This window comes from Pleurodeles waltl, chromosome 7, assembly GCF_031143425.1.
Source record: "Pleurodeles waltl isolate 20211129_DDA chromosome 7, aPleWal1.hap1.20221129, whole genome shotgun sequence".
Lineage (NCBI taxonomy): Eukaryota > Metazoa > Chordata > Amphibia > Caudata > Salamandridae > Pleurodeles > Pleurodeles waltl.
The window spans coordinates 536867370-536881197 of record NC_090446.1 but is presented as its reverse complement, the minus strand read 5'-3'; the positions used below and the strand labels follow the sequence as shown (position 1 = coordinate 536881197).

General features: G+C 42.8%; 1 long non-coding RNA gene across 1 annotated transcript in view; it reads left to right on the top strand.

Moving 5' to 3' along the window:
* Window positions 1-925: 925 nt before the first annotated feature.
* LOC138304308 (uncharacterized) overlaps window positions 926-13828 on the top strand; it is a 46146-nt gene continuing 33243 nt past the window's right edge. The window contains exon 1 of the long non-coding RNA XR_011205545.1: window positions 926-1007. This is a non-coding gene — a long non-coding RNA (uncharacterized lncRNA). The remainder of the gene's footprint in view (window positions 1008-13828) is intronic.

Here is a 13828-nt window from a genome sequence, read left to right as displayed (position 1 = left end):
ATTTGATTCTGAGAGTAATCTACATGACTTTAGCATTGTTAATCTAAGTGAAATAAACTTTACAAACTTTACTAAAGGTGTGGTTATTCATGGCTGAAAAGTCAAGGTGCGTGACAATTACTGACTCTGTTGATTATTGATTTTGGCTTATGATTATTGATTATTGTGTATTGATTATTGTTTGTGTACTGGAGCTATAGTGAGAACATCTTAAACGAGTCAAAAGATTAATCGACCTATTCGCTCTCCTTATAAGTTTACTTATTAATGTCCGACACGCTAACAGTGTTAAGGAGTGAGCCATAGAGGGAATGCCTAGTTGGTTTAGCACACTCTATTGGAAATGTTTGCATTATATACAAACAAAACCTACATATAGCTAAGTAGAGGCAATGCAAAACTTGTAAAATTACTAGGTTAAATCTATGTGTAGGGTTTCAATTTAGGGTTATGATAAGACATAGGTTTGGTTTAGGTTGTTGGGTTATCATTTGTAAGTTAGCTTAACAAACTTCACAAATAGTTACTTTGCATTTTGTATGCATTGAATGTGGGTCAATTAATATATATTCTTTTCTCTGATTAGCAATTAAGGAAAAACGAGTTTGGGTGGTCTTTTCTCATTTCTAGAGGACACACTCGTATGAACATATCGTGGTGAAGGCTGTTAAGACACAAGCCTATTTCACTGAGCCGGATATGCACCTCACAGAAGTGGTGGGAGAGCACATGCTCAAACACATGACAAGAAGGCACACAAAAAAAGACGCCTGATGATGCTTTCCAGCGTTTTTCTAGCGTCCCCACCTGACCAGCTGTGTAGTTTGAGATGACAGTGTGCTTAAGTTATTGAATCTGTGTGTTTTGTTTATTTGCCACTGGCCCTCAGGCTAGAGGTTGAATCTCAGGCATCATCAGTTATAGTCTTATATAAGCCAGCCGCCCTACCCAGTGAGTGCCACAGAGAGAGCCCAGGACAGTGGACGACAACCACAAGACACCCACAGGTGAGCGCTAACATGTGGGCTTTGGCAGCAAGACCGTCTGATTGGAGGTGGGTGAAATTCCTGTGTGGGAAGCAAAGCGTAGTAAATTGGCCTGTTTTTTTTCACCCGAGTAGAGTTGTGACTGATCCGGTGCTCCATGGGCAGGACCCCCTCGCCCCCCTTTAAAAAAAAAGCACAGTCGCATTTTGAAGTACTGTGAGGGGCCTGGCAATGTATCTAATTTAATAGTAACTGCACTTAGTTGCATATATTGCGGGGACTCCAGACAGGGAACTACAAAGCAAAGCAACTGTCACACCCAAGCTCCCCTGCTGAAATTGTTTTTTGAAGGTTCTTTGAAAAGCACTGTCCGGTGCATGCCAGTAATGTAACTACTATTAAGGTAATTGCAATGGCCGGCACCTGACAGTGTAGGGTGGCATACGAATTCCTAATTCCTTCAATCTTTCAATGCCAGAAATTAGGAGTTCATGTTTAGAAGGATATTTTGCCTCCATCCCCCCTTTTCCAGGTTTAGCAGATGAGGATTCAGGAGAACTGCCCACAGTTTTGCTTCTACTTCCTGCACACATGAAAAAGAGTTTCCCCATCCCTAATCATTACAAGACAGAGCCACCATGCAGAGCAAATAATTACTTGTATTCCATAGCTATGCCATGCAGGATTATCCCACTGGCCTACCAAGTCAGCAGAGGACTGTATGCCAAATTTAAAGATTCCTGCTAGCAGGACGTATGTGCAGCTCTACTAAAAGCGGTGAGTGGTGCCATGTTTGTTGCATCCGTTCGGGAAAAAAACCTCTTGACAACACGAAGGCCCAAAGCCCAAAAGGAACGGTATGCTTCCCCTGCACACCAAACCCTTTACCTTACAATGTCTACTCACGTCTTTCCTGCTAAATCCTTTACTGCCACATATAGTGTGGCAGTAGACCTCGCTGAAAGGCTTGGCGTGAGATCTTGGCACTAAAACAGTATACATTCCTTTAAAATACTGCCTTAAAACTGTGTTGTAAATATATCGTTGCCCTACAATACACTATCGTAGCCAGAATACTGACGAAAACAATACGCTTTGACTAAGTATATAGGGGTAATCTTTATAGTAACTTCTGAAAGCTGTTCTCCCAACTTCTGACTCTTGCCCCAGTATTTGTCACCCCTCACTTGTTTTTAGAATCACACTGACTCTCACCAACAACCTCATCAGCTAACTCTCAACTTTCGTTGCTTATATCAGGCAGAGCCACTGTACCAATCTTCGGGCCAGCGCACCTGAGCTGCTCTTCTGACTGCTTGAACCTTGTGTTGACATCAGCCTTCAACACTGCCTTTATTTGTCTGGCCACCAAAATCAGACAGATGTGTGAAAATGGGGTTGCCTCAGAGGACATCAGACTAATGCACTAAACTGATATTTGCTGTCTCTGCCACTTCATCCCTATCTCATGCCCTCAGTCTCCCATGCTCTTCCCTTACCAGCAACTTGCCTAGCACCTCTATCCACTTCCTGATCCCACAAACTCATCCTGAAAAAACATCCCCTGTTCCAGATTCAGCACTCCCAGGGCCAGCTTTTGGCACGGGCAAGCTGGACCAAGGCCCAGGGCGCCAATATTCTGCAGGGTGGAAAAAACACCTGTCTGCATAAAGGTCCTTCAAAGAACAGCGTCAATCTACCTTGGCCCCAGTGATTTCCTCTAAAGAAATTCTAACTGTTTTTAACGTGCCACAGCCCCTGCCTTTAGCCCCCTATCAGCCCCCTTCCCTACCCTCCCATTTACCTCTAACCCCTCCCCTGCCGAAACCCATCAACATCTCAACCCAACACACCACTTGGTTGGAGCCAGTCTGACAGCTACTTTGTGGGTGACTCAGGTGAGCTGGGGAAGTGCGGAGATATGTATTCAGAGGCAAGTCGCTGCTCTGATGAGACCAGCTAGGGACTGGCCAGTGAAAAGGGGGTGCTGCCTCATTTTATTTACCAGCACTAGCGAGGGTGGCACATTTGATTTTGCCCAAGGCGGTATTGAAACAAGGGGTGCTCTGAGCACTCCCATGTTTCCGTCCCTCGTTTGGCCTATTAGCCCTATTCTTCCCAAAGTTTCATGTTCTTATTTCAAACTAACCTTTCCCACCCTCATCTCTCCTGCTTTTCCTCACCTCTGTGACCTCACATTTCCAACCTTGGGCCTCGGTGATATCAGTATTGTTAACTGACACCACTTGCTAGACAGCATTGGGCACCACACCATGGGCTACATGTACGAAAGAATTGTTTTGCAACTCACAATTTTCGAGTCGCAAAACCTTATGTTGAACAGTGTCATTGACACTGCTTGCAATTTGCAATGGGTTCGCCAATGCCCTACCTCTTGAATATTCATGAGGTAGGTCGCAATTTGCGACCCCCCTTGGGAATGGACGTCCTCACAGGAATGGTGGCCTGCTGGAGACAGCAGACCACTATGTCTGTGACTGCTTTTAAATAAAGCAGTTTGTTTTTAAATGCAGCCCGTTCCTTAAAGGAAAACAAGATGCACTTAAAAAAATAAATAATTAAACGTTTTCGTGTCCCGTTTGCGAATGGGTTAGCACCAGTGTGACACTGGTGCTAATTGCGAATGTTATGCGACCACATTCACGGTCACAAAACAATCATACATGGGACTGCGACTCACAATTAGGAAGGGAACACCCCTTCCTAATTGCGATTCGGAGTCCCTTTTTGAGATTCGGTAAATAGTTTACCAAATCGCAAATAATGGGTTTCAACATACCAAAGTGCATTTTGCACATCGCAAACGGCCCGATTCGCTGTTTGCGATGTGCAAAATGCTACCTACATGTAGCACCAAGAGTCACAGGCACTATGCTCGATCTCCAGTATCCCATACATTTAAGTTCAGTTATCCTCTGTGGTGCCCTGGTAAATGTCTTCTCAACGTATATCCACACCTTAGAGGGAGCCTGTCGGGAATCAACCGCAGGTCACCCAAAGCGCATAGCTCCACACGCATTTGGCATCCATGGCCCCCAGACCTGCCAACTAAAAAAAATTTCACTGTATGAGGAGACGGTGAGTCCTTAGATGGGCATGGCCTTGTGTGAAGAAGCACCAAAGTGCTTCCCATCCCCCTCCTGTCAAAAAAAGCTTGCTGAGGCTGGTGCCTGGTCAAAGCCTCAAAAGACAAGCTGGAAATCTACTCTTTGCAGTGGTTTTCAGCTTGTCTTCTCTGCCACAATGTGATATCAGCTCCTCACCTTGTGACCATGCGAAGAAGGCTGATATTGTGTGATTCATGTTGACATGTGTGAGTTGGCAGGTCTGTATCAACCTCTGGCCACCTGTCATACTCACACATTCGTGCACTGGCCTCACGGTGACTAGCCAATGCCCCATCTCTAAACTTTCTCAGTTTCGCTGGTCCTGCTCCAGAATAGCTGCCACAATCCGATAGTAGGAAGGTCTCTGTTGCGTATCCCAGCCATATATCCATGCCTCTTGCATGACTCCCTATTTAAAAGCCTTACGTGCCTCGAAGCAGGCTCTATGAAGGCCAGGTTCCTAATGTACCACCTTCATATAATTTGCATAGTACCCACAGTGCTTCATTTGTAAATGAATGAGTGCTGGTGCCTAAAGCTTCGATCAGAATCTCGTGGCCGTTGCAACTAAATGTTAGTGCTCCAAATACCAAAGCAACTCAGGCCTCTTTAATCCATTGTCAGACACTCTCTCCCTCCCGCTTTACCTCACTCTTGCAGCTAACTTCTTTCTCCCTTTGTGACGTTTCTTTCGTCTTTCTCGTCCTCCATCTATCCGCTTTGAGAGTTTTTCCCTCTCTTGATATGGTCAATTTGTGATACAGAAAATTAAGTGCCGACCCTAAAAACAATTTGCGGGGACAGTCCTGGGTTTTCGCTAGCTGTTCAGGAAATTTAGCGCATTGTCCTGGTTTTCAGGGAGGGTCGCCTGAAAACTGAGGGAGGATTTTTTTTCCCAAAGCAGAGATAGTTAACAGGTGTTGTCAGAAAGCAACGTAATTACGTTGTAATTCAACCTAATTATAGAATTCTGTAATTCTGTGTTGATGAGCTCTGTCATTCTGTGCCCCCTGCTGAAGTAAACATGTTGTCCTCCTATTTTTGTGAACTGCCCGGGTTTTTCGCCTTTACATTTTGGTAATCCTAGACCACTGGCTCATGGGAGAATCAGAGGCCCCTCATGAGATTCTACAGGGTTGGTTTGTGTGTGTGTGTATATGTGAGGGGCGGGGGACGGCTCTCAGGCATCATATCGCTACTGTTGAGGACCCAGCTGTCGTGCTAATTCCATGGCAGGATTCTAAGCTGTGTGTTCCAGATGGCTCGTGTCTGACTGCAGCAGGGCTCAAATTACTGAGCCACATACCTAAATAATGATAAATGTACTTTTTTTGGCCTGGTGTCCAAGCATAGCTCGAAGATTGATTCCCATAGAGTGCCACCCCAGAGGCATTTGGCTTCTGTTACTGCATCTAGATATGGGGAGTGGAGACTTTGGAATTGGAAAGGATATGTGGCCTAATGGTCAGAACTTTGGAACTCAGTAGCTAGGATTAAGCCCCGGCATCAGCTCAATATCCTGTGATTCTGGGCAAATCACTTAATATTCCTGAACCTAAAAGGAAAAATCTGAACCTGAGCTTGTGTAAAGTAGTTAATTTGGTGCTTGTGTAAAGTGCTACAATGTCCTTGGGCCAAGTTTGCGCTATATGAAACTGCAAAAAGTATTAACAGTGATTTTGTTGCAAATATAAATGAAAACGTTCCATTTCTGAAATTATGAGATTGTAAATCATTACAGAAGTGGTAGTCGTCTTCAGTGTGTCTCAATCACTCCTGTTATGTTCGCTCTATGTTCAGTGCTTAATTTGTAAATAAAAACGTGCCGGTGCCGAAAGCTCTTGTCTGAAACACGTGGCTGCTGCAATTCAATGTGCGAACACGGAATACTAAGGCAGCGTAATCCTGAAGCCATTTTGGGCCTCTTCAATCCATTTAAAGCCGCTTCCTGCCCCTTCAGCTCACTCGTGCAGCTTTCCGCTTTCTCTCATTGTGACACTTTTTCGTTTTTCTCTTCTTCCGTCTTTCCCATATGTGTATTTTGCTCGCAGTAGTAAATGGTTGAGGCAGAAAAATAAGTGCTGGCCCTCAAAAATAAGTGCTGGTGCTCCACACCGGAAACAACATGCACAAATTAAGCACTGTCTATGATAGACATGGACACCCTCATTCTCTCCACTTCTCATCCAACTGCATATCTTATACCTCATTATGGATGTGGAAATGTACTATTTTGATTTCATGTGATTATGGCTGTATATTTGAGTGTACAATGAATCCTCGTTTCAATTGTTTTGACTTGTGCAACAAAACAAAAGCACTGCAAATAACAGGCACCCGGGTTCTGCTTTTCCATGCATTTGCAGTAAAATGTTAGGTTTCCCTAAATGGAGTGTAATTACCATAAGTGGAGTAATGGTGTCATTTTAGAAATTTGTTGTAACAAGTGTAATGTTAAATATCCTTGTGTAATTTAAATGTCACTGTGGACTAAACCTCATATTTTTGCTCTTCAGCAACCTCTTTTTACTCTCTCATGAATGTCCCTCCTCGCATCTCTTTACCACTCCCAAACACACAACACACCCTCTCACATGTAAACACTGAATTCTGTTCTACATTCACCTTGGAAATATTTTGACTACTGTGTACGCCTTAACACACACTTGCACTAAATCACAATTGCCACTGGAATAAATTACCATTGCTCTTTACGCTCTGCAGAGAGGCCAAAGATTGGATGACCATGTTTTACGAACACCTTTTTGATCCATTGACAGACACTGTGAGAAGCTCACACTGCCTCTTGCCTCAGCTCCAGGGCTTTTAACCATGTCCTATTAAAAACACCTGAAGGAGACTCTCTTCAAAGTATGAACTGTACAAGAGCAATATGCTACACATAAAAATTAACAAACAAAATCCTGGAAACAGCTAAGACTCCTAGGGAATGCAAGAATAAGTAAAACGTGATGTTTAAACAGGACCTACCTTGACATTTTTTTCAATTCAATTGACACGAATAGAAGGGACATTGCAACGTCCATTTTAATTACTGATGAGTCTGAAGCCCTGCTTTTGTTAACTTAGGGCCACATGTACAAAGCATTTTTCTAGTCGCAAATGGGCTGATTCGCAGAATTTGCTCGTTTGCGACTAGAAAAATGCTTTTTGTGATGTACAAAGCCCAAATTGCGATTCAGTAACATGTTACTGAATCACTTTTTGGGTTTTGTGATTCGGTATTAGGAAGGGGCGTGTTCAAGGTGTCCCTTCCTAATACCGAATCTAAATGGTATGTATGATTGTTTTGTGAGCATGAATGTGGTCGCAAAACAATCACAGTTAGTACAAAATTCAAATTGGTGCTAACCCTTTTGCAAAGGGGAAGGGGTCCCCAAGGGACCCCTTGTCCTTTGTGAATGCATGCAAAAACGTTTCTTAAGAGCAAGCAGTGGTCCCACAGACCACTGCCTCCTCTTCAAAAAATGAAACTGAAACGTTACATTTTTTTTCTTTTTAAACACAGTCTGTTTTCCTTTTAGGAAAACGGGCTGCATTTAAAAAAAAAAAGATTGCTTTATTTAAAAGCAATCACAGACATTGTGCTCTGCTGACACCAGCAGGCCATCATCTCTGTGTTTTTTGCGATTCTCGGAATTCGCAAATTGTGACCTACCTCATTAATATAAATGAGGAAGGGCTATTTGCGACCCACCGGGAATTGCAAGAGAAACTCAATGGAGTTTCTTACATTTGGAATTGCGATCCCCTAATTGCGATTTTCATGGAATCGCAAATAGGAAATTGCAATTCCAAATATTCATACATGTGGCCCTAAGTTTCCTGACATGCTTACTATCTTCTCCGGGCAAGTTTTGCACTCCTAGTCTGAGTATAGAACACAGAGAGCCCGTTATTAATTTGGTCTCGTACACCAAATATCAGGCATGTAACTCAGACAACAGAAGGAAAAACGATCATTGGCAAAGCCAATATGTTTCGTCTTTGTTTTTTCTTTTGCATTCTCTCTTACTATCTAATTGGATCATAAATATTAGAAAAATATCATATTAATGTTTGTTTGAAATTTGATAAACCGTTAATAATTGTTTATGTTGTTGTTTATTCTTTCAACATACATCACAACATAAACAACTATTAATGGTTTATCAGATTTTAAACAAATATTATTATAACATTTTTCTAGCATTTATATTCCAGTTAAGTAATAAGATAGAATGCAAAATAAAAATTAAAAAAAGGTGAAACCTATTGGCTTTGCCAAGGCTTGTTTTACCTGGCAGCTGTTCTTCTGTGGGAGTTGTTATTCATAATGGCTGTGACAGTGAACATTGTAACATCCAACACTGAATTGTAATCCATTTTTTTCAGTACAAAGGTGGTGCAATGTTCTTACTACAGGTGAGTACTGACGAATAAAGTAATTTGCAGGAGTGTAGCTATCATTGGTGCAGTAGGTGCAGTGCCATATGGTGCCAGAGCCTTGAGGGGCCCATTGAACCCTGATAAATGCTGTAGTTTATAACCACAACAGCAGTTTTATGGGTCATTTTCCTTGCTTGCACCAGGGCCCACAGCATCCTTGCTACACTAATGGTAATTTGACATGACAGGCACTGGCCCACGATAGGTCACCAATGCTTACTAAAAAGTAGAGGCTTCAAGTATGAGCAACAGATCTGCGGTTTCATAGCGACAAACTTGTTCAGACGCCATGTGTTGGCAGTTGTCATACTCAGATCACTGAATTTCAGAACATTAACATACTCTCATTTATGCACTGTGACTTGAAATGTTGAAGAAGAAGGAATTTGTGATTTTACTAATGTGGATGACTAATTTCACAAGCTTTCTCTGCTTTCGCCTACACCTTATTTTTATTGCTGCACTCGCTGTGGAAGTAGTTTCTATGGCTGGAAATTAAAATGGCATCATCTAACACAGGCGCTTCAGGTCTTAGAAGTGTTTGCTGCAGGGATGCTTCCCGCAGAAATTCTGTGTTCTACGTCTTCAGACATAAACTCCCATTATTTCTGAATGAGAAATGGAGGGAGTTTCCTGGCGGACTTCCCAGTCACAAATGGTCACCACTGAATGCACTTTGCAGTTTATGGACTTTTTAAAAATAAATATTGCTGTGGAGAAAAATCCCAGTTGACTTCATTTTAACTTTGTGTTGATGTCTATTGCAGGAGCGGCCCCTCTGCTATGGTGGAGGAGTGTCACCACCCCCCTCCCCGCCCCCACTAGCAGCAGCAGTTGCAAAACATTTACAGTTAAAACATAAACTATGTTTTTTATGTTTTTACTGTAAAAGGGGCGGGCCGCAGGCATGACAGGCACAGAGGAGGCATGCGCAGCACTCTCCTTCAGAGCGCAGGTATGTTTGGCCGGTCGAATCGGGCCAGCCAAACATACAAGCGCACTAGGCTCTCGCCAACACTGCAACACAGTGCCGGGTTGGAGAGACCAGGCAGAGATTCCAACTCTGCCTCAGAACGCCCTGGGTGGGCGCTCCATCCAATCCTAGCTCTGCTACCAGCAGCATGAAAGCAGTGGTAGGATTGGATGCAGGGCAGACTGGGAGCGTGTGCCTGCAATGCAAGACTGGAGCAGAGCAGATCAGAGCAGCATGGGAAAAAGGTAACTTTTGAAAAAAGTATTCTTTTTTTTTTGTCGTTCCCTCTCCACACACTAGGCCGCCCGCCTCTTTTCCCTCCCATGAGCCGCGACTGATCTATTGGTTTGTATGTGGACTGTAGAATCCTCTTCTGATTTTGAAATGTCTAAGGTCACTGCAAATAGATCTTGAGGAAATCTTCTCTGACTGGCAACAATGAAATATTCACAAGATCAGCAGAAGCTACGTGCTACTCAATACAAACGTGTTCATGCAGATGTCTTGCATGCCGCTTCTTCCCTCCACATGTTTGACACTTATATTGTTTCTGCAGCTCGTGGAGGCAATATTTCAAGATGCGATGCTGCTCTGAAAAAGCTGGTGCAGTAAAGGCGTTCATTGTCGCAGTTCTTCTCAGCATTTCATGTTAAGTGGTGCTGCCACACATCTCTTTAGGCCACAGATGCCCCTCCATTCTTGATCATCACCTTGGACACCGATCTTTAAGTAGGCTCCGTCTCTCTAGTAGTAAATACAAGAATTGGCAAAGGCAATATGTTTCTTCTTTGTCTTTTTTTCCATCTAACTGACTTAAAAATATTTAAAAAATGTTATAATAATGTTTGTTTTATATTTTGTTAAACAAACATTATTATAAAATGTTTCTAATATTTGTAAGCCATTTAGACAGAAAAAAGACAAAGGCAAAACCTACAGGCATGCAGCTTAAAAGAAAGAAGATAGATGATGAGAGCGAACATAGAACATGACAGTGAAAACATAAGACGGCATGCGGTAAAGAAGAAAGAAGACAGCGAAGAAAGAAGACAGACAGGCGTCATGCAGTCAAGAAGAAAGAAAACAGTGAAGACAGAAGACAGCATGCCGGAAAAAATCAAGAAGACAGAAAAGAAAGAAGACAGAAGATGGGTCTGAAGACAGAAGACAGTAGTAAAGACAGAAGACGGCATGCAGTAAAGAAGAAAGAAGACAGCGAAGAGAGAAGACGGTATGCAAAACGAAAAAAGAAGAGGGATGGCAATGAAGAAAGAAGACAGAGAAGATGGCATTGAAGAAAGAAAGTGTCAATGAAGTAAGAAGACAGCATGCAGGAAGAAAAAAGAAGACTGAATCGAAGAAAGAAGACAGCAGTGAAGCAAGTTGTCAGCGAAGAAATAATACAGCAGGAAGGAAGGAAAAAGTAGTACCTTCAGCCCCGTAGCCAGAGGAAAGAGGCAACTTGACTGCAAGATCGGCAAAGCAGACATAGATGACGACAGGACGTGACTTGAAGATGACATGCTGGCTAATCTGAAGTGCGTAAGCTAGAGCAACGTTGGAGTAAGCCAGTGGTACTTACAGGAAAGAAAGGGGCTGGTTCTAAGCCCCTTTTAAGTTTTTTAAATAACAAAAGATTTCACAAGCATGTGCTCAAGTGCACTTGCAGGCGAAATCTAACATAAACTCAGAATTCTGCAAGGTGCCCAATCTTTGAGTGTAGTGCACACTCAGTTGCTAACAAGGAAAAGGCCACCCAGAAAGGCACACAGAGGATGAGGGGCCGCCATAAACCCATTCATTTACTGGAATAACCTCTTATAAAATTATGTTTTAGTTTCTGAAACTGTCTCTCACTGAGAGTGTCTTATAGGAATGAATAATTGCAGTGAACCCCATTGTTATTACTCTCTTTATGCTGGTAGACCTTTCTAGTCCCAGAGCTTTTAGGGCTGTTCTTGGGAATGCTTTTCCAATAGACTCCATGTACCAAGTCTCTGGCACCACCTCATGCTTCTCGAAACGTGTTCTCCCTCATTAAGACAATAATCCCTCCCTGCAGATCTAGTACCAATAATCATTTTACAGTATTAGAAGGATGAAAGGCTGAGGTGACCCAGTTGGCCCAGATGAACAGATTATAAACAGATCCTATGAATTAGCTCTTGCGTTGGAAGCCATAATTTACAGATGAGTAGATTGTACACCCGTATTATCACAAGAATTAAAACTCCGCCTCAATATCTTACTGGAATTGGAATCTGTGACTTGAAGGTTTGAACATCAGTATGAGCTCAGCACCTTATACTGTCTTATTCAGATTTTGGCCTTTTACCAAAAGCAGACATAGCATGTACTCAACCCTGTGAGCTATGTTTCTAGCTTATCTTAGACACTTGCTAAAGAGCACAAATAGTGCTCCATACTTTACTGGGGATGAGGAATTTGTTTGCTCCTATCTCATACTATGGTTTGATGTAAATATTCCAGGACGGAGAAAATAGAACAGAGCTATAGTGTACATTTTAGTTAAAATTAGGTGAGCACTAACACAAGTTGTTTTATTCAACTAAATACTATTTATCACCAAGACAAGGCCCAATTGGTTAAAATCGGGGTACTGGTTGAGGGTGGTTAACCCTACTCAAGCAGCAACCTAATTTCTTGCCACGGCAAAACAGAAGCAAACCCAAAATTAGCCTGTGCTGAACCCTCTGGTGGCTTGGCACAAAAGCAATCATGCTTAAATAAGAGACAATGCATAAATTATGTATGCAGCACTCAAACAGAAATATAGTGAAAACACAACACATAAAAACAATCCCACACCAATTTAGAAATAATAAAATAAAATGCAATAAATTATTTGACCCCATAACAACCATAAGCAATTTAGTAGAACCGGAGGTATGAAGTATTAAATATTTAGGTAAAAATAGTGCTTACCAGCTTAAAGCACCAAATGTGGTTATCTGGTTGTGCCGGACAAGGCCAAAGTCACAGGTTCAGGCCGACCATAATGGAGAGTGGCACTAATGTAGGGACCAAGTTAGATCTGCTGAAAAATGTTCCTCAAATCCAGGGTGGGGAGAGTTGTGAGGTTCCGTATTGAGGATGAGTTACGCAGGGGTGAGTTGGGTTGTAATGTGAGGTCCTGCATTGAGGATGAAGTGCTAAGTGGCATTCGTAGAAGTAGCAGGCCAGTGATGCGGAGTACTGCATCAAGAATGTATCGTGCAGCAGTGGCTTTGAGGAGATGCAGGGCAGTGAAGCGAGGTCCTTCGTCAAGGATGAGTCGTGCATTGTTGGTTCGGACGATGTGCGAGGTCCTGCTCTGGAGATCTGTCACATACCGGCTTTTCCTTTGCAAAAATAAGTGATGATGCCTCGTGCAGCATTGGTTCTGTTTGCACCACAGTTGGGCTGGCAGAGCACCTTTAAGCCAAATTCCAAGGGTCTAGGACTGTAGGGAAACCACTCGGGGGAGTTAAGACCCAGAGCAGGCAGAGTACTGGTGCTGGGTTTAAGAAGGTTGGAGCATTTTGTGCCCCTGAGGCTCTGATGATAAGGACAGCCAAATAGCAATTGGAGTCACTGTTACTGTTCTGGGTTCATGATGCCGGCTCAGTCCTTCTCACTTAGGTAGCAGGACAGGAGAACAGTAGGGCAGCCGAGTAGATCTGCAACAGAGTAGCAGTCCTTTTGAAGCAGAGCAGCACAACAGTCCTCCTTTTGAGTCTTCCACAGGTCCAAATGTGTACTGAAGAGTTGGATCTGAAGATCTACTATTTATTCCTGGTGCCAGCTTTAAAGTAGGAAAAGTCTCTGGAGGTCCCACTCATATCAGGATGTCTGGAATTTCCTGCCTCCCTGCCCTGGTCCCATCTTGTCTCGAGGCACACTATACTGGTGTGAAACCCTTTGTGAGTATGCTGAGGCAGATTCTTTGTGATGTGAAAGGGAGGTAGATGAAAGCTCCACATCCCTATCAAGTCAGAGATGACCCATTCTGCAACACCTATCCTCCCTTTGCTTCACTGTCTGGAAGTAATACAACAAAGACCAACTGCCAGTTACACAGAGTCATGTGACCCAGGATTCAGGCTGCAGGCACCACATGGTTGGGACTAGAAAATGCAAACTTTATAAAAGTGTCAAGTCCATAATTGTGACTTAAAATTCAACTTTACCATTAAAGAGGGTTTTAAATTACAATTCTTTAGAGACCAAATTCGACATTCCTACCTGCCACCAATTGAAAGTTATCACTTATTTAATGTAAAAATGTAACC